The sequence below is a fragment of the Jaculus jaculus genome, chromosome 1 (genome assembly GCF_020740685.1).
Source record: "Jaculus jaculus isolate mJacJac1 chromosome 1, mJacJac1.mat.Y.cur, whole genome shotgun sequence".
Classification (NCBI taxonomy): Eukaryota; Metazoa; Chordata; class Mammalia; order Rodentia; family Dipodidae; genus Jaculus; species Jaculus jaculus.
The window spans coordinates 97,975,288-97,994,901 of record NC_059102.1 but is presented as its reverse complement, the minus strand read 5'-3'; the positions used below and the strand labels follow the sequence as shown (position 1 = coordinate 97,994,901).

At 35.6% G+C, this 19,614-nt stretch overlaps 1 protein-coding gene across 2 annotated transcripts in view; it reads left to right on the top strand.

The window, feature by feature from the left end:
• The window catches only part of Lingo2 (leucine rich repeat and Ig domain containing 2), a 1,280,444-nt gene that overhangs the window by 208,412 nt on the left and 1,052,418 nt on the right, over positions 1–19,614 (top strand). For both annotated transcript variants that reach the window (XM_045160274.1, XM_045160271.1), the window contains exon 2: positions 12,897–12,993. The gene's annotated coding sequence lies outside the window, so the exon portion shown is untranslated. The remainder of the gene's footprint in view (positions 1–12,896; positions 12,994–19,614) is intronic.

The window sequence follows — 19,614 nt, the reverse complement described above, 5'->3', positions numbered from 1 at the left end:
ACAAAAGTTGAAAGTATTTTATACAGGTGTGGTAGTTTATTTCTTTAATCCCAGCACTAGGGAGACAGAGGTAGGAGGATCATTATGAGTTCAAGGTCAGCCTTGAGACTACATAGTGAACTCCAGTTCAGTTTGAGCTAGTGAGAACCTAACTCAAAAAACAAACAAATAAAAAACATAAGCTAAAAGTATTTTAAGTTAGAAAAAATAATGAAAAGCATATATAAGTGATTATAATGTAGCATCTATATTTTTCTCATTAATTAAATAATAATGACTTTAAAAAGACAATTTTTCTTTTCTTAACATAAACATTCTAATACTAGTTGTTTTCTTCTTGAAAATTATGAAGTCATGAAAGTTATTAATAGTAGATCTTACTGTTTTTACTACTTGTTTTAAATAAAAGTAGTTAATTGCTTTTTGTTGTTGTTGTTTTTCCAGGTAGGGTCTCACCCTAACCCAGGCTAACTTGGAATTCACTGTATAGTCTCAGACTGAGGCCAAACTCACAATGATTCTCCAACTTCTCCCTCCTGAGTACTGGGATTATCAATGTTAGTGACAAGTAAAAGTATTGAAACCATGCCATATATAATTACTTCTCTCTAGTTGTTTCCTGTACCATACTATTCCAACCTCATAAAGAAGTATCAAAGAGAGTTGAGGCTCCACGTCAATGCTTTAGGCATGCATGTAGACCCTGAAGTACCACAGACAAGTTATTTTATCTTGGTTAGGTTATATACATGTATGACTTTTATGTGCAAGATTATGAATGATTCCCCTGAGCAATTCATTGTGAGTTACATTATGGTTGTGAAGTATGCAGCAGATCTCCTGTAAGTTACTGTTACATAGATATAACCATTTATATTGGTAAAATCATTGCTTCCTGTCCTCAGTGCAGTGGTGTTGAGCTTTTTGCTTCCTAGTGAGTCAGCCCATCACCATGCATCACTACATCTAAAATTAAACAAAACCCCTGAACCATATATCCCCAGTGTTGCACAAAATTTTACTCTTCAGTACTCTTCTCAATGGTTGCTCCTGGAATAACTATGTAATATGAATTTATCCTAAATGTATTGAAAATGGAAGTTAACATTTTCCCTATTTCCCATGGATAGTCTCCTTAGTTTTTAATTCTCTAAAGGGCATTTTCTTTTCAGAAAATTTTGACTAACTGGAGTGCCATCTTCCTATTATATTGAAGATTTAAGATCTTTTAAAAAATATTTTATTTATTTATTTGAGAGAGAGAGGGAGAGAGGAAAGGAGGGTAAGAGAAAGAAGAAGAGGCAGAGAGGGAGAGAGAGAATGGGTGGGCATGCCAGGGCCTCCAGCCACTGCAAATGAAGTCTAGACACATGTGCCACCTTTTGTGGGTACTTGGGAATCAAACCTGGATGCTGAGTTTTCACAGGCAAGTACCTTAACCACTAAACAGTCTTTCCAGCCCAAGATTGGATATCTAAATACAAGACAACATGTACAGAATAGAAACCAGCACATGTTAAATGTTGATTGATATTTTTAGGAGTCTGACATTTAGAAAATATTTTTATATAAATGGCACTCACTGTACCATCAGTTTGTGTTTGTTTACTAAGTTGTACTTTTGGAAACATATAAATTTTTTCTTCTTTCCCCTAATGAAGTGTGTGTTTTCCTTTAAGCTTGTCAGATATTCTAAAGAACATAAAAGAAAGGTGCGAATATGGCATCAAAATTTATGGTAGGGATAGCAGTTCTCTTGGAGAAAGTCAGAAGTAGTATTAGTTTTCCACTGAGCCCCTGTGATCCTGCTGATTTATAGAACAAAACAGACTTTTGTAGCTGTTAGCCTATTAGCACTCCCTGGGGAGAGAGATTGATCAGGAATGAGAACACTATATAGGAAAACAGAGCATGGAGAACAGAGTATCTCTTGAGGTACAGTGGGAGATTTTTGTGCTGCCATTGATTTCTTCACCTTGAATGATGGCTGTAGTCTATACAAATTCAGGACAGAGCTCTCCATTCTGTTGTTTATGGCTCTAACTTTTAGACTTTTCATTATACAAGAGTCATTTTCTCTCTCAGGATTACATTTAGCATTGAGATAACAAATGTCTCCATTGGGGTTGGAGGAAATTCCAATATTTTAAATTGTGGCTTATGTATACATCTTATCTTGCCCTGTTCCCCAAAGAAAGAATATGGATGATCCCATAATAGACTTATTCCATTTTAATAAACATGCAGATACTATAAAAGGGTATGCCATGTTTATGAAATCCCAACCTAAATATGTCACAAAAGTGGCAACTGGCCAGACATGTTAGGGATAGGGATTTGCCCCTGAGTCCTTATTTTGCTGATATGTAGCAGGAAAAGACAATGACACAGTGGAAGATAAACCTGTGTCCACTGTAATGTTTTGTCCTATCCTTGCCACAGATGGGACCACTTCTGGGAATGGCATGGTTATTGTAGTGCCATCTAGAGAACTACACCTTCCAAATTACTCCATGCCGGGGTCCAGCCTCAGCAGGGTTGTAGAACTGGAAAGGGATGTGTGGAGTTGGCACTGTGAGAAAATGCTTTGGATCAGTAGTTCAGGGGAAACACACTGGACACAGAGTAAAACTCTGCTTCTTCATTTATATTTTTACAATACATTACATTTTTTGCAAGCAAGACAGAGCAACTTATTCATGTGGCTTCTATTCTCTAAGAAATCTTATACAATATTCTCCTTGGTTTCCCTTGCTTCTGCTTAACTCATGAACCTCTTGCCCTATGGACATTCTGATAACATCTTAAGCAAGAAAGTAAAAAATTGCAGGCTGGTTAATATGTTACCCAAGCTCATGGAAGCTAGCCAGGAGCCCTGGCAAATAGCTCTTGTGTTTATAAGGTGATAGACTTTTTTGTAGTTGTTGTTGTTGTTTTGTTTTGATTTTCAAGGTAGTCTTGCTCTAGCTCAGGCTGACCTGGAATTTGCTACGTAGTCTCAGGGTGGCCTTGGACTCACAGCGATCCTCCTACCTCTGCCTCCTAAGTGCTGGGATTAAAGGTGTGTGCCACCACACCTGGCTGTGATATTTTTGATGGTAGAAAGGGCTGTGTTAGCCACTCTCTACATATTAACAGTATGTTCTCTATTTCTAATCCAGTACTGATTTAATTGTCTCTCTAGGACCTTTTTTACAGTTTGGTCTTGCCCTTGAAAGTCTTTCCATAAAAGGAAGATTTTGATATTTAACTCTTCTTCCATCTTTCCAGACCATCCTTCCTCTACTAATGTATGCCCCTGTATATGGTAAAGGTTGATCTATCCAACCAGTGTTTTGCATTGATATCTTTCCTTTAGGAGCCCACCAAATTCTATTGTTAATTCTGAAAGTGACATGTTCTGTTTTACTCCCTTGTGTGAGTCCAACCTGATTATTTGAAAGATGTTTTCTTTTGTTCCCTATCATTTCAGGCTCCTTTTCTAGTAAGTCATCTGTAGGTTTAGGAAATGTGCCCATTAATTTCTGTAATCATTTTGATAACAAGAATTTTCTTTTAAGTAATGTTTCTTGGGAACAATTGGTAAGACCTGTAGCGTTGTGAGGAACATGTATCATTAGGTGAAATATACATTTGTGGTGTTGAGAAACTTTGTTCATTCAAACCAGTTGTAGTTTCAAGATCCATAATCTCTTTAAACATTACAGCCTCAGAAATTTCTGTAGAAACTCCAGACCTGTCAGTGTACAGCTATGCTTGTACATTAGCAGTATCAAAAGGCTTCCCAGGTGAAGAATTTGGTGAACATTTTCTTTCTACCACATTTTATGACTTCACTGTTTTCTATTCCTTAAAAAGTGATATGCTGTGTTGCTTCTATCTTTAGGTCTGAGGGTTGGTAACAATGGGTATTTGGTGGACATTCAGTGATCTGTTGAGCTAATGAATAAATGAATTAATTCATTTAAGTTACTCAACTTTTTCTAATTCAACAAGTATTATTTTGCATATAATGTTTTTATAAATACTGAACATAGGGCCTGGAGACATTGCTCAGTGGTTAAAGGTACTTTCCTGCAAAGCCTGATGACCTGTGTTTCCTTCTCCAGTACCCAAGTAAGTCCAGGTAGACAAGGTAGCATATTCCTCTGGAGTTCATTTACAGTGGCTGGAGGCCTTGGTGCCCCATTCCCTATCTCTCTTTCTTTTTCTCTCTCTCAAATAAACAAAGTATTTTAAAAAATTCAATATAGAAGTAATTTTTGTAACATGACGTACACTTGTATATATAATTTTGGAAATTATTTTTATATTTATAACTGCAACATATGATCATTGCACAATGAAATAATATGAAAACATTTTAAATTATTATGATAATTATGCACTTTTTATAGCTATTATGCATAAGCACAGTGATCATTTTAAGATATTTGAGTACATTTCTCCATCTCTTTTTTATACTTATTTACTTTATAACTATGCAACTGGTAAATTTGTTATGATTCATTTGAACTTGTCTCTCTTGAATCTGGTCCATATTTTTTTTTTTTTTTTAGTAATTATAAATTTATTTTCTTTCATCAAATTTTGAAAGAGACAATTTTAATAAAGTAGAACTTTTGTGTACTTTTGGTTGAATGAATATTGCTTCTGCTCCTTTGAATCTGAGTACTATGAAAAATGTACTATTGTTATAAAACAGAATCTCAACATTAAAGATTAAAATGCACTTGATACTAACACAAAATGTCACACTAAAGCTATCCTAGGAGGAATTTCTGATGATTTTGATATGTATATGCACTGTATTACTCATATGGTTTTTGCTATCATAGGATTGCAGTGTTAAAAGTCTGAACTCAGGGCTAGAGGGATGGCTTAGCAGTTAACGTGCTTGCCTGCAAAGCCTAAGGACCCATATTCTACTCTACGTGTCCCACATAAGCCAGATGCAGAAGGTGACACAGTGCACAAGGTCACACATGCAAACAAGATGGCATACCTGTCTGTGTGGCCATTGCAGTGGCTGAAAGCCCTGGTGCACCAGTTCCCTCTGTATTGCACTTGCTTGCTCTCTCTTTCATAAAAAATTACAAAACAAATGTCTGAACTCAGCTGGGCATGATGGCACACACCTTTAATTCCAGCACTAGGGACAGAGAGGTAGGGGAATTGCTTTGAGTTCAAAGCGGACCTGTAGTAAATTCCAATTTGGCTGGGCTAGAGCAAGACCTTACCTCAACAACCCCCGCCCCCCCCACACAAAAAAAGTCTGAACTTCATTGTCTGAACTGAAATGCCTTTTATGTTTCACCATAGCATTTAAACTTTTTTTACATATTTTGTAAAAACACTGTAAGGTATTTTATATCAGTAAATAATCACAAAACTTTGTTGATATTCAATATGAAAACTGGAGTAAGAAACCATGTACTGAATCTTGTTTTGGATGTGTTTGCCTGTGAATGAGAGAGGAGGAGAAAATGAGGAAGGGTTAAAGAGGGAGAGGAATGGAAATGGATGAAAGGAAATGTGAATCAAGTATTCAATTCCTTGTATCTCAGTTGTTTTAACTTCCCATGCAGAAGCCAATATTTAACATCTCTATTTTATTCACATTTCCATTCTTAAATTTAATTTTAAATTAAATAAATGCTTATGTTTCCACCTAATCGAAGACTTAATTTATTCTACTAGACCTCACCTCTCACCTATATTTTTAATTTCAGCTCATTTCTATCTATTTCAGTTTTTCTATCTGTTTTGTTATTCTCAACTTATATGAAACATATAAATATTTCTCCCATGAAACTGTTTTATCTTCCTACATTTAAAACTGAGATTGATTCTTTGCTTTCTCTTTTATGTCCAACCCCTTGTTTTGTCCCTCATTTTCTTTCTAGTGATATCTAATGATACAACAAATGATTTCAGCAAACTCTAAAGACATGGTGAATCCCAAAAGGACATATTAAGATAGATAGCAAATAATGAGTGGTTTCAAAAGTTGTGGAGCTATAGGTGGTCAGAGCGAGCAACCACCAGTACAAAATTCTCCAAATGGTTGTGTTTCACATAGTGTTCTGAAGGCTGTCCTGAACAGTGTACTGGCTACCAATCCCTGCTCTTTCCCTTGTCTTGTTGGTTTTGATTTTAACCCCCCTCCCCAATTACTCTTAAGAAATGAGTTTCTCAGACCTTTGCATCTTTTTGAATCTTCTTCATTACATATAGTTGTCAGGTATTCCCTTTGAGTCAATTTCCCTTTTACTCTGTCTCCTCTCTTCTGCCATCTTTTTTGTATCAGTTTAACCTAACTGATGATTTGAGCACAACTAAAAGTGATGCATCAGTTTTTCAAAAAAGGTAACATGGTAGCTCTTAGCAGATGAAATTAGATGTAAATGCTCTTCCCATAGGTGAGGCAGTGGACATGCTCTACAAATAGTCAGCACTTCTCTATCTAGTACCTCATGGGAGTTTTTGCCATTTTGCTGCTTTTGCCATTTCAAACACCCTTGGTCACTTCTAGGCCTCCCAATGTTTTTATTATCTGAACTCATTTGCTGGATCCTTTGGATAAATAGTTTGTTCATGCTTACAGTGTGATTTTTTTGCTCCATACTCACCACTTACCCTCATTTTTCTATTCTCTCCATTGAGTCTACACCATTGCAATGCTTACACAGAATACGCATTTCCAGAACCCACCCCAGGTTATAACTTCGATTCAATGAATTCAGTCTAGCTGAGAATTCAGAAAAAGTCCTTACCTTAATTTACAGCCATACTTCTATTACCCCCTGGGTTTTGGGTATTTATATCCCACAAAGAGCCCTATTCTTGAAGTTTTATCTTCACTGTTGTATATTCAGGTGCTGAGACCATGAGGATCAACTCTGTAGAAGGTATTAATGTGGTATGTGTGGTACCCCATAGTTTTTCCTTGACTACTTACCCTGAGAAGTTATCTCATGTTCCTTTTTGTGATGCCATCTTCCATGAGTTCCTCACCAGAGCCAGGCTGACATTGGGTCTGTTCCCTAGATCCTTCATAGCTGTAAACCAAAAAAGTCACTTTTCCTGAGAGTGTAACTTGGCCATAGTTATTTTATTGTTGTAACAGAAATGGAATAATAGAGCTATTGTGATTGCTTTGCAACAGTATTAGTAAATGAACAACTTTGTGACTTTAAGAAATTCTATATAACCTAACTTTGATTTTTTATTATTAAAATGAACATGATTACAGTATCAACCTTAAAGTTTTATTATTTTCAGTAAGGTACAATAAGTAAATAATATCTATGAGATTATAACATAAAAATTCCTTATTTATTATCATCTTCATCTTAAGTTAATAGTAACTGGAATTTTATGTATAATGATCTATGGATACGTTTTCTACTAAATTTTAAAATATTTTAGTACATTTTATTTTTCTAGATCCACCTCTTTTATGATGGCATTAGTTTTGTCACAATATGTGATATAACAAGTCAAAAGTTATACAAAAGAGAAGTTAAAGCCAGGATACCTATATAGATTCAAAGTTTATATTCTACAGATTGGGGATTGGGAGATCCATAGTGTAGACTTTATGACTGCCACCTGGAAATGTGAAGCCTTACCTGAAAGCAAGAGGAAACAAGCAAACTAAGATCATAACATTTAGGAGAATCTAGGGCATGCTGAACCAAAAGGGGGAACATATCTATAAAGTGAAATGATAATGTTTATCGCAGGCACAGCATTTTCATTTTGGTTCTCTTCCAAAATAAAGCTTCTTAGTTATGGAAGATTTCACATGCCTAAATTTATACTTTGCACTTTGGCATTGTACTGCATGGTGAGCTAAATTCCAATTCATGTCATCAGCCTTTTCTTTCTTATCTTTCCAAGAGTAAATTTCCCCTTGTGCTTCTGGATCTAAACAGGAAGTGACCATAAGTAAATATGACCTCTCAGAGAATGTTTCGCACACAGTACTTTAATGCAACATTTACTACATTCAGGGAGACCAAGGCATACACTATTCAATTTAGCCACAAATCACCAGCTCTTCAGTATGCTGAGTCCAAATACCTGGGTTACAGAAGCAGACGGAGCAGTTAGGAGACAATTCCCTATGCTGCCACTTGGAATTGCTGTATTTTGTAGCTCTTTACTTTAAATGATAGAATCCTAGAGTCATAAAGAGTCTTAGATTGAAACTTCAGCATTTCCAAAACTATTTTATCATCCGAAGAAGTACTAATACAATAATACTGGAAAAAGAGTGGAGGATCCCATTGTGGAATTCTCAGAATCTTTTTTCTGTGTGTGTGTGTGTGTGTGTGTGTGTGTGTGTGTGAAATGTATGTGTATGTTTCTCTTAATCTCTATTTTCTTTGGTCTCTCAGTCTTTGTGTCTTTTCCAGTCTTCTATATATTGCTGCTTTTTGTGTCCCCTCAGCTGACACTTGATGTAGACGAGGCAAGTGTCACTGAAGCAAATGTGGGGCATGCTATTTTTCTGGCATAAGTAACTTTAGGATGAAATATAAACACATTCATTTCCCTTTTCTCAGTTGTAGTTGTTTTAATCTTAGTCTAATCATATTATACCTCACTGTAGTCACAGAGTGTCGAAAAGTTTATCTGAATCCTTCCCTGAAAGAAGGTTGTCAGTTTCCAGACACCTCAAAGCACTCCAAACACTTCAGTTAGATCACTGAGATAGGTTTTGAGAATTCTAGCCCTCAAACCATGAAAACTCCCAAGATTCTTTTAGGTGAAAACTATTTTCAAAGTAAGATGAAGGCATCACTTGCCTATATAGTCACTGCACTGACTGTCATGAGGCCAAAAGTGGAAAAAATTTTAAGAGCCTTAATACACAGGAAAGTGGTACTATAATACTAACCCATCATTATAGCACTCACCATTACTTATTTGAAGAAAATAAACAGCATAACCAGTTCACTCAGCAGTGTTCTGGATTAAGTAGTACAAATTAATCTTTGCATACTGTGCTTGGAAGAAATCTCCTAAAGTTCCATGTAATGAAATGCGATGTGTTAAAGCTTTTGCTTGTGAACTGAAATATGATGTTGTCTGGGGCAAAAGTACTGGTGTTGGGGTGCAAACTAAATAGACAACTTTTTCACTGTTAAAGTTTAATGTAAAAATTAGACTTGTATTTATGTAAACATTATGGAAACTTGAGCTGTAAGTATACAGAAGCCACAGAAAGCAACCCTATTTTGTATTTGTTGCCAGGCATCCAATTTAAGCTTGCAAGTGAAAAGTAAAACTTTCTAGTCTTTTTTGTATCACTTTAAAGCGTTCTCTCTTTCTCATACACACACATTTTGGTGATATTTGGTGATGATATTAGCAAATACAAAATTGGCATTTTGTATAGAGTGATAATTTCAAGGCCCACATCATGGAATAACTCAATATTTCACTGAGGTCCATATATAACTATTATGCTTGCAGAGGACAAGATCCATTAACAAGACCTGTGTGATGTATTACTACAGTCTGAAAAGCTATGTGATATACTTTTATATTTAACATTGCAACTAAACTTTTAGAAGTAACTACTCATAGAACTGCTATGCAATCATAAAATATTGCAAGAATCTAAAATGCTTTGAAAATCTTCTCTTTTCCAAATACATGATTCAGCCTTGACTTTCTTCATATGATTCAACCAAAAGTTTCATCAGACAAGTTGAATGGAGATTGAAACTCACTGTCATTTATTAAGTTAGGATTTAGGGGAAATTATAGAATAATATTGAATAGTCTTACTATCCATACCATTTTAAAGTTTTATTTTACTTTATTATATTTTTAATTTATTGAGAGCAACAAAGAGGGACAGTGAGAGAGCCTCGAGCCACTGCAAACAAATTCGAGATACATGTTCATCTGGCTTATGTGGGTACTAGGGAATCCAAACGGGGTCTTTAGCCTTCATAGGCAAGTGCCTTACCACTGAGCAATCTGTTCAGAACTCCTCATCATTTTTATTTTGGAAATCTAATTACTATTTATGAGATTTGCTATCTATATATTTGTTTTATTTATTCATTCACTCATTTTGTGTTTTTATGATGTATATTTGCATTTTGTACGCATATGAGTAAACATATGTGTTAATATGCATGTATGTGTGTGAGGATATGTGTTCTGGTCAAATGTTGACATTGGATATCTTGCTTTTTTGTTCTCTACCTTATTTTAACACGGAGTTTCTAACTACTTTCAGAATTCATCAATTCATCTAGAAAAACTAAACAGCCCACCCTGTGGATTTTCCTGTCTTGACTTACAAGCTCTGGGGTTGTAGATGGGCCATCACTCCTGACATATTATGTGGGTGGTGGTAATCTGAACTTGGTTCTCCATGTTTTAGTGACAAACTCTTTACCACTGCATTATCTCTGTAGCCTCCATGCTATGTGTTTTGGGATATTGTAAAATTAATATTTGAATGATAACTCATTGATAAATAATGCCAGTGTTTTAAGTTTCTCAATTTCCATTCCTAACATAATCGAATAAATTAATACAAGTTAAAGTTATACTTTCAGATTTCCGTAATTTTGAATGGATTAATTGGCCCATAATTCCAAAGGGATTGAGAGCATGATTTAAATAAATCCTGTTGAATTTGCTTAACATTCGGTGGTGTGCACTTTGGTCTGGGGTCCCCTTGTTGGCACTTCTGCTCTCATCTGTTGTGCCCATGTTCTTGTGGTCATCGGGCAGCTTGATGATTTGGATGGACTATAATGGCCACACCCACACCGGCAGCCTGCCTGTGCCATGTGGTTTATTGTTTTTATCTCAAAAGAGTTCCAAGAGGGAAAGAACAACAAGTTCTATGATTTTTTGGGGGAGGGGTTCAAGGTAGGGTCTCACTGTAGCCCAGTCTCACCTGGAATTCACTATGGAGTCTCAGGGTAGCCTCGAACTCATGACAATTCTCTTACATCTGGCTCCCCAGTGCTAAGATTAAAGGTGTGAGCCACCACACCCGGCAGAATTCTATGATTTTTAACCTCGAAAGAGAAGTCACAGTATCCTATGTTCCACTGACTAAACTTTCATGGTTTGTCACTTATATTGGGGTGTGCTTTTAGTGACATAGGTGACTTTGAGTCACTTATGTTCCTGTAATTAATCCTTCACCTATTCTCCTATAACTCACTGGTTTACTGAGCTAGAGGTGGATGCACTATCCATTTTTATTTGTTGTCGGGATAAACACATGTTTATTCACATATCTACATGAAAAGTCACAACAAACCTCAAACCTAAAAAATAAAATGAAACTCTTTTGCAGTTTACAAGAGTGGGCCTCTTTCCCCTCTATTTTCTACCCCTTAGTTTCTTTACAGTGTGCATTAATCTGGAATCAAAGAGGAAGCCAACTGACAAAACAGAATTGCGTTGTGTAGAATCTCAACATTAAATCCCAAAGCAGGATATGAGTCATGAATCAGAACTAAAGATAATAGTTTACAATCATGTACTGATCTCTACTGAAAGGGAAATTAAAGCAACCTCCATTGTTCAAACTTTGTACCTGATGTGAATCTGTCAAGAGCTCCTGAGATGTCAATATTATTTGATTATTTCATATTTAACTTTAGGGAAGAGAGACTCATTCTGGCATTTAATACAATTATAATTACTGTTTTCACAGAAATAGAAATCCAGGAAGCTACCAAGATATTGAAGCAACAGAATGTGTTCCAAAATGACTAATTTAAAATTGATCACTGTACCATGCCTCCTTAAACTGGAAACGTTTCACACTTAGAGTTCCCATGACTGATATTTCCATAACCAGGATTTTGTTTAATTACTTTGTGGAAGAATTTATTGTGATAAACCAAAATAGATATTAAAGGATATATATCTAGTTTATGTGTCACAGAGAGTTTATTGTGTTTTATATGATTGCACTAAAATTATTGACAATAAATTGGCATTGATAATTATGTAAATATATATTGAGTATGCTTGTGTGTGAGGTGGAAGGAAAAAGAGAGGGAGGAGAGAAAATGTGAAAGAGAGAGTGATTTCTAGAGACTCTAACAATGATATCAAATTTGCTCAAATTTTACAACAAAGCATTATGTTTGGAAAAGTTATGAATGAGATATCAATTTACAAACTTTAGCACATAAATGTGGACCTATAGAATGATGTGTTTTTCACAATAACTAAGCTGACCTATAGAGATTTGTTCAAATGCATATTATTTTCTTTTGTCTATATGTCATTTCAGATATTTTGATCATTATTTCAAACTAAATTTCATAAATCCTATTTGAGGTGAAATGCATATGCATTGATTTATGAAAACCATTACAATGAAATCCATTGCTTAAAAATAAGTAATCATGCCATTAAGGATGACATATCAGTTTGGCTTATATATTTGCTGTCTGAAAATGCACATTATTGTGTGTGTGTATGTATATATATATACACATACACACACATATATATTTTTATATATTAGTTATACATACATATATATGTATATATACACATATATGCATATATATACATATATACACATATATATTATATATACATATATATACATATTTATATCATAGTTTTTCAAGGTTAAGTTTCCCTGGCTGACTTGGAATTCACTATGTTATTTCAGGGTGGCCTCGAACTCATAGCAATCTTCCCACATCGCCACTTCCAAATTGCTGAGATTAAAGGCATGTGCCACCATGCCCAGCTACATATGCAATTTTTAAGAAGTAGGACCAAAAAAAAAAAAATTGGAAAATAGCATGAGATGAAATCTATTAGATAAAGCTAAGATATTTTTACCTGGTTTCCAAGAGTTTTTGTTTTATTTCATTTAGGAAATATACTGAAGATGGTTTCAAGATGTAGAGTTCTTATATGTGAAGTATCCCAAATGAAGTTGAGGCATCTCTGTTGAATGTACTTCTTGTTGTGGTAAGAAAAAATAATTCTTCATATACCTGCTCTTGAAGAATGTAGTGGGAATGAATTCTATGCATGTTTTTGTGATATTCAGCAGCTTTAACTGTTTTAAAATGGAATAAAAATTAAGCATGTTTGGTAGGAGTTGATTGTTCTCTGTGTCTGTCTCCTTTCCCTTGTTCTGATACTAGGTTCATCAAGAAAATAACACTCTTGCTTATTTCCCCACTTATTCTTAGTTTCAGCTGGGGCCCATTTGAGGTATGATAGATATCCAGAGACACAGAGGCTCTCAAGACCTCATCACTGAATCATACCTAAAATGAACCCAACATGGCGCAGGGAAATTAGTGGAAGAAGGGGCGGAAAGAATGTGAGAGCCACACATTGGTTCATGATACACAGAGACATTGCTTCCCACCCATAACTGATGGCTTACCCTACATTGCATGACCCATATTCCCAAACAGGGAGGGCCCCTGCGGAGGGGGCGGACAGGGAGGAGGCTAACAATGGTACCAACTTGACTGTATTCACTGAGTACAAAACTAATAAAAAAAAAATTAAGACTGTAACCCAGTGCGTAAGATTAAGATTCAAAAGAGTTCCTAAATATTATTTCTGATAATAATTTTCTCTCCTCAAATAATAGAAGGCATGCTTTGGAATGATCATTTATGATTAATTTTCTACTTTGTGCATTATTTATGTTAGCTAATGTTTTCACAGCATTCCTAAAAATTAGGTTTTATTATCCCTACAATGCAAAGGTGAAAATAGGAATTTGGACCTTGTCCAAGATGACTGAACTACAAATTCAGTTCTGCTATGATGCCACCTGCTGATCTACTGACAGACTATTTTCCAAAGACTAAACTTAGATTCAGTATTAGAGTATCACTTAGAAAAAAATCATATATTCTTTTAAGGAATGTATTTTTGCATTTCTCTACACTTGAAAGCTTGAAGACAATACTCCTACAAGAAAATGACTATTGACATTGATGGCAGTGTGTCCAATATTTGAATGGTGAAAAGGTATTTGTGTGTGTTTATATATGTGTATGTGTGTGTGTTGTAGATTCCTCTCACATGTTTGCTATCTGATATACCTATGTAAGCTTCTCCTATACAGATAATCTGGCAGGCCCAATGAATATATTTTAATGGATCTAGTAATCACTCATTCTTTATCATTAACTTTATCATAACTGTTGTGTCATATAACCTTAAATAAATAACCTTTAAAAGTAATCTCATTTCCCTATTATGTGTTTTTTGAAGTATTGGCAAGACTGCACTGAAGTTACATATAATTCATGCTAGGAACTCTTTCTGCTGAACATACTAAAAATATTCAATAAATAGAAGTCATACCAGTATGATGTAAAATTGTGAAAACATAATCCAATATTTCTATTACCAAAAATCTGTGACTAAAGAATGTTTCCCTCAATTCAATAATATGTTATGTATTTTATTTTTGCAGCCATTTTTGGGAAGGTAGTTGCAGATAATGAATTGAAATCTTTGGAAATCAGCACACTTCAGATACATTAGTTTATAAATAACAGAGCACACATTCTTTTCTTTTGGGGAGTAGACAATAAAGTTGGATTTAGCTGTTCTGGGTATTCTGCATGAAAAATTTTGAATCAATGTGTCCTAGTCATTGGAAACTTTATAATTGGTCTGTCCCTTGGAGCAAGAATTGTTTGGGTTAGACCCTTGTAATCTTTTGTGTGTCCGTAAGGCATTCTCATGGTAGCTGTTGTGCTTGTGGGATCTTGCTCCCTGCTTGGCGATAATCAGTAGCATTTTTATGGTTACAAATACTATGCCTCCGGGTGAAGATTATATCTTTACTTTCTATGCTAAGCATGTTAGGGGTTTGTTAGTAGGTGAATCCTTCAAATAGCTACGGAGAACTTCTTGGAGTCTTTCAGAAAAAGGATGAAATTGGCTCAGAATATTGACTTTACACCTGTAGTTATGAGAAGGAAGTAAGAGGAAGCCTCATCTTGGAAAGAACATACCTAAGAACATAAGCATTCTTTTTAACTTGTTAAACTAAGGACAAGTTTTTTTTTTTTTTGGTTTGTTTACAATATTTGCAGTGGCAATGGTTTTTGCATCTGTTGGTTCTCATGTATTACCATGTTTACAGACACCTGTGAAGTTTGTTAAATATTCACAGGTGAAAGTGTATGATCCCTGAGGTCCTGTTTCAATAGAATGTACTGGCTACAGGACTCTAGGTTTAAAACATGCTTTAAAAATGTTTGTGAATATTTGTATATGCATGTGTCTGGGGCTGGGGCAGGTGTACATGTGCTGGCCAGAAGTAACTTTGAAGTGCCTTTGCTCTTCTTCCGTCTTCTGTGAGACAGGACATGTTGCTACAAACCAATGCTAGTCTAGCTGGCCCATAAGCTTCTGATTCTTCTGGCTTCACCTCACATTGTTGTAGTTGCCGTGGTGCATATGCCGCTTTGTGTCAATCTTTAATATGGATGCTGGTGAGGGTTAACCTTGGCATGACAGGCTGCGCAAGCAAGCACCTTTAAGTACAGAGCTATTTCTCCAACTCCACACAAGATAATGTAAAGCAGACAAGTTCTTGCGTACCACAATCATGATGATATAAGCCATAGAAGTTCTTGTCTACCACACTACCTGGGCTAATTCATTGTTCTTCCCTGAAACCTTAAATTTTGTAATGTAATGTGGGAGGTCTATTATTTGAACTCAAACTGTATACCTGTTTCAGTTAATTGTTAGGACAAATAGCTAAGAGACAGGTTGAATAATGCCTTTCTATACTTACTTGACTGTAAAGTAACTGCAATAATGTGATTTCATAAACAAAAAAATGTGAAAATATAGGCACATTTGATAAAAACAAGAGCTCTGATTTGTAATGTCTACTATACCTACTCAAAAAGTCAATTGATATTATATATAAAAATTATTAATTCTGCATTCCACTCCTTATCAATATTGTATATCTTCATTTCTTCACTCTCAAAGTTAATGCTTGCAGTAGAAGTTACTGGCTCAAAGTTTTGAAGTTGGAAAATGAAGGGCTCAGGATTTGATCTTGGCACCAAGAAAGTAAGCAACTCTGATTACAGCTTATTCCTGATTATGAATAATTAAATTTCGCAGTCAGAAAAGACCTTAATTTATGGCAGTCAGAAGCATAAATACATATAGCAATCATCCCCTTGTATTGTTTTGTTTAAGCCCTTTAACATTTAATTCATTGTCACCTGCTTATTTAGTCTTTGAAAATCATAGTATATAAGACCTATTTGATCACCTTTGTAAAACTATTCTGGAAGAAATTTTCTGGAAAAACAAAGAACCTAAATACTTCCTGTAGGTTCTTGTTCCCACCAATGAGGTTGTTTATTTTAACCAATTTTGTTAGTGCTTGAATTTTGTCTATCTCTTGTCAGTTATCTGAAATTAGGGAAATTGGGTGAGATACTGTGTGTTGAAAATATTAGTAAGCAATTGTGGAAAGAGGAACACACTGAGTGAAAAGATAATTTCACTGTAGTAGACAACTGCTATGGCCACACTTTATTGGAAAACTCAGCAAACATTTGCTTAGCATTTCTTTCATGCCAGCTATTATTTTATGCAATGGGAAAGATACCTTCTAGTTACTTCTAATATTAAAGATATATATACAGATATACATGCATGGGCTTTAAGTTATATACAACTCCAATTTTAAGAGCAAAGTGCAAAAATTGTTCAGTTTTTGTGTTTATTATTGTTGTTGAAGGGGAAAAGTGGCAAAGATCAGGAAATGTTTCTTAGAGTTTTTATTTCAACTCAGTCTGGAAGAACTAGAAGCTAGAAGACAAACTCAGACAGATAAAATATTTCTTTTTCCAAAATTCCACAAGTAGTTTGTGTCAGAGGAGGGGTAGGGATACCTACCCACAAGGAATGGGGTTGAGGGGTGTTCAGTTGGAGTTCTTGAATTCTAAACCCTAGAGTTTTAGGGTTTTATCTGTTTTTTTTTTTTTCAATATATTTCTATGTATTTATTTTCAAAGAGAGAGAGAGGGGACACAGAGATAATGAGATCTCCAAGGCCTCCATTTACTGCAAAAGAACTCCAGGTACATGTGCCACTTTCTTTGTGGGTATTAAGGAATCAAAGTCAGATCATTAATCTTTGCAGCCTTAATCACTCAGCCATCTCTCCAAAGAATTGTGACAAACAGACTGAGAAGGATAAGTTATAAATAATACATTTATTTAAGGGGAGTTTGTAGATCAAATGAGTGGGGCTGGATATATCTATACCCCTGTGAGCCCATACAGGAAGCTTGCATGGACATTGAAGGAAAACTGAAAGGGATATTTTTTTTCGGGAAATTCAAGGGATGGGCTGGATATACCCACTTAGCCTGAATGCCCACTCTCAGAGCTAGGTATAGGCATGAAGAGAAACGTGGAAGTCCCCCCTCCAAGGGAAATTTTAAAACAGGACCAGAACTTAAAGAAACATGGAGGCAGTAAGAGAGTAGAGAAAAAGGCTGCCAGAGTGGGGAGCAGGGTATGGTTATACTGGTACTGGGATCCTGAGGTTTAGACACAGAGAGATGAGCAGCGAAGGAGAAAGGGAAGCAGTAAAAGTGACCATCCCCTCTCAAGACACTTTTTTTTGGGGGGGGGAGTTACAAGGTAGGATCTCACTCTGGTCCAGGCTGACCTGGAATTCACTGTGTAGTCTCAGGGTGGCCTCGAACTCACAGCGATCCTCCTACCTCTGCCTCCTGAGTGCTGGGATTAAAGGCGTGTGCCACCACGCCTGGCTCAAGACTCTTTAAATTTTATTGCAGTAGGCTTTATTTTCATGCTGAAGTGAGTCATAGAGATAGCTGATTGGTCTGAACTCAGTGGGGTTGGTTCAGGAAGAAGCTAGTACATGAGTAGAGGGCATTGGTATTAAAGGCTGAGACTGGATTAGATGGTATTAAAGGATGAGACTGGATTAGATGCAGAATTCCAATTCTGCTGAAGCAGACAGTGTGACATCTCTTTTGGTTTCATCTTTGAACTGACCTTTAGCTGACCACCTAAAAAAATAATATTAATGAAAACTACTGTGTTCCTACTTCTCCCTCACAAAGTCATTGGATGTCAAGACCCATTCAATCAGCCATTCTATACGCAGAGTTCTGGAGATTCCTTTGAATGTTTTGGAAAAAGTGGTGGGCTGTCTCCTTAACACATGGTTCTGTTACATTTGAGCAATAACTCTTTATTGAAGGTAAGATGTATTTCAGATCTTTTTCAAAGAAATAAATCTTTCATATACACTTCATATAAACCCTTTCTACAAGTCATCCATGTGAGTTCTCCTTACTTTCTGAAAGTTTCACTTTCCTGTCTCCCTTTCAGAGCAGGTGCTCTTTGACTTTAGGGGAAAAAGATTGCTTCTTATTCCTGTTCTTCCTTCCTAGGGTATTCTACCTTGGAGAGCAAAACTCAGGTGCACCAGAGGAAGGAACAATTAAAAATAATTTGTAACTCCCAAAGAGGTAGTCCCAGAAGAGTAAAACATGGGAGATTAAGAATAAAATAAAGAAGCAATGTCATATTTCTTTCAAGTGGCAAACTTTTGGTAATACTGTTATCCTATCTGTTTGTCTACCACTTGACTGTGGTTTCCCTCCATCAACTCTTCCTGTTTCCTAGATTACCTCTTATAAGCTGGAAAAATCAATTCTTATATGTCTAGGATTTGAATGGACTTACAAGTATGTAAACAAAATATATGCTTTATAATTATAACAACATGTAAATTTCATTTTCATTGTCAACATTGAAAAGATGTATGTATATAACTAAATATTGTTTTAAATAAACCACATTAGAAGATTTTTAAGTATAATTGTTTCTCTAGAGAGTGGCTCAGAGAGAAGGAGGAACATACATAAAATGGACATTTTGTAATGCCTAGGTTTTCCTCAATTCCCCAGCTTTTACTTTTCAGAAATGCTCTTGAGGTTTTGGGTTTGCCTTTGGATAATCCAGACATTTTTATTAACCATTTGTAGATAAATATCACATCACTTCAGTTTTATGGTTGTGTGTTTGTGTGCATATATGGATGTGTGGGTGTGTCTGACATGGGTGTATATGAGCACATGTCTGTCATAGGAATGTGTGGAAGTCTGAAGACAACCTCCGGGTGTTTGTTCTCTCATTACACTTTTGCAAAAGACATGGTCTTTCTTATCATTTTGTTTTTGCCACATTATGTGTTGTGGCATAGTTTACTCAGGATCCCTTGGATTTTTCTGGTTCCACTTCTGATTGCTTTAGGTGTGTTGGGGTCACAGATGCAGGCAGTACTTTGCATGAGGCTTCATGTGGATGCTGGGGAATTGAACTCAGGCAGGCAGGCTTGTGAACATGTTCCTTTAAATGATGAACCATCTCCCCAGTCCAGACTGAGTACATTTTAAGGTTAGTATTCTATGGTAAATTTAATACCCTTTTAATAACAAAGTCAATATATAATTTATAAACCATTAAATTTATTTTTTTAAAGGTAATGATTTTATATACGTGATACTTTTCAGATCATGCCCATTAAGTAAA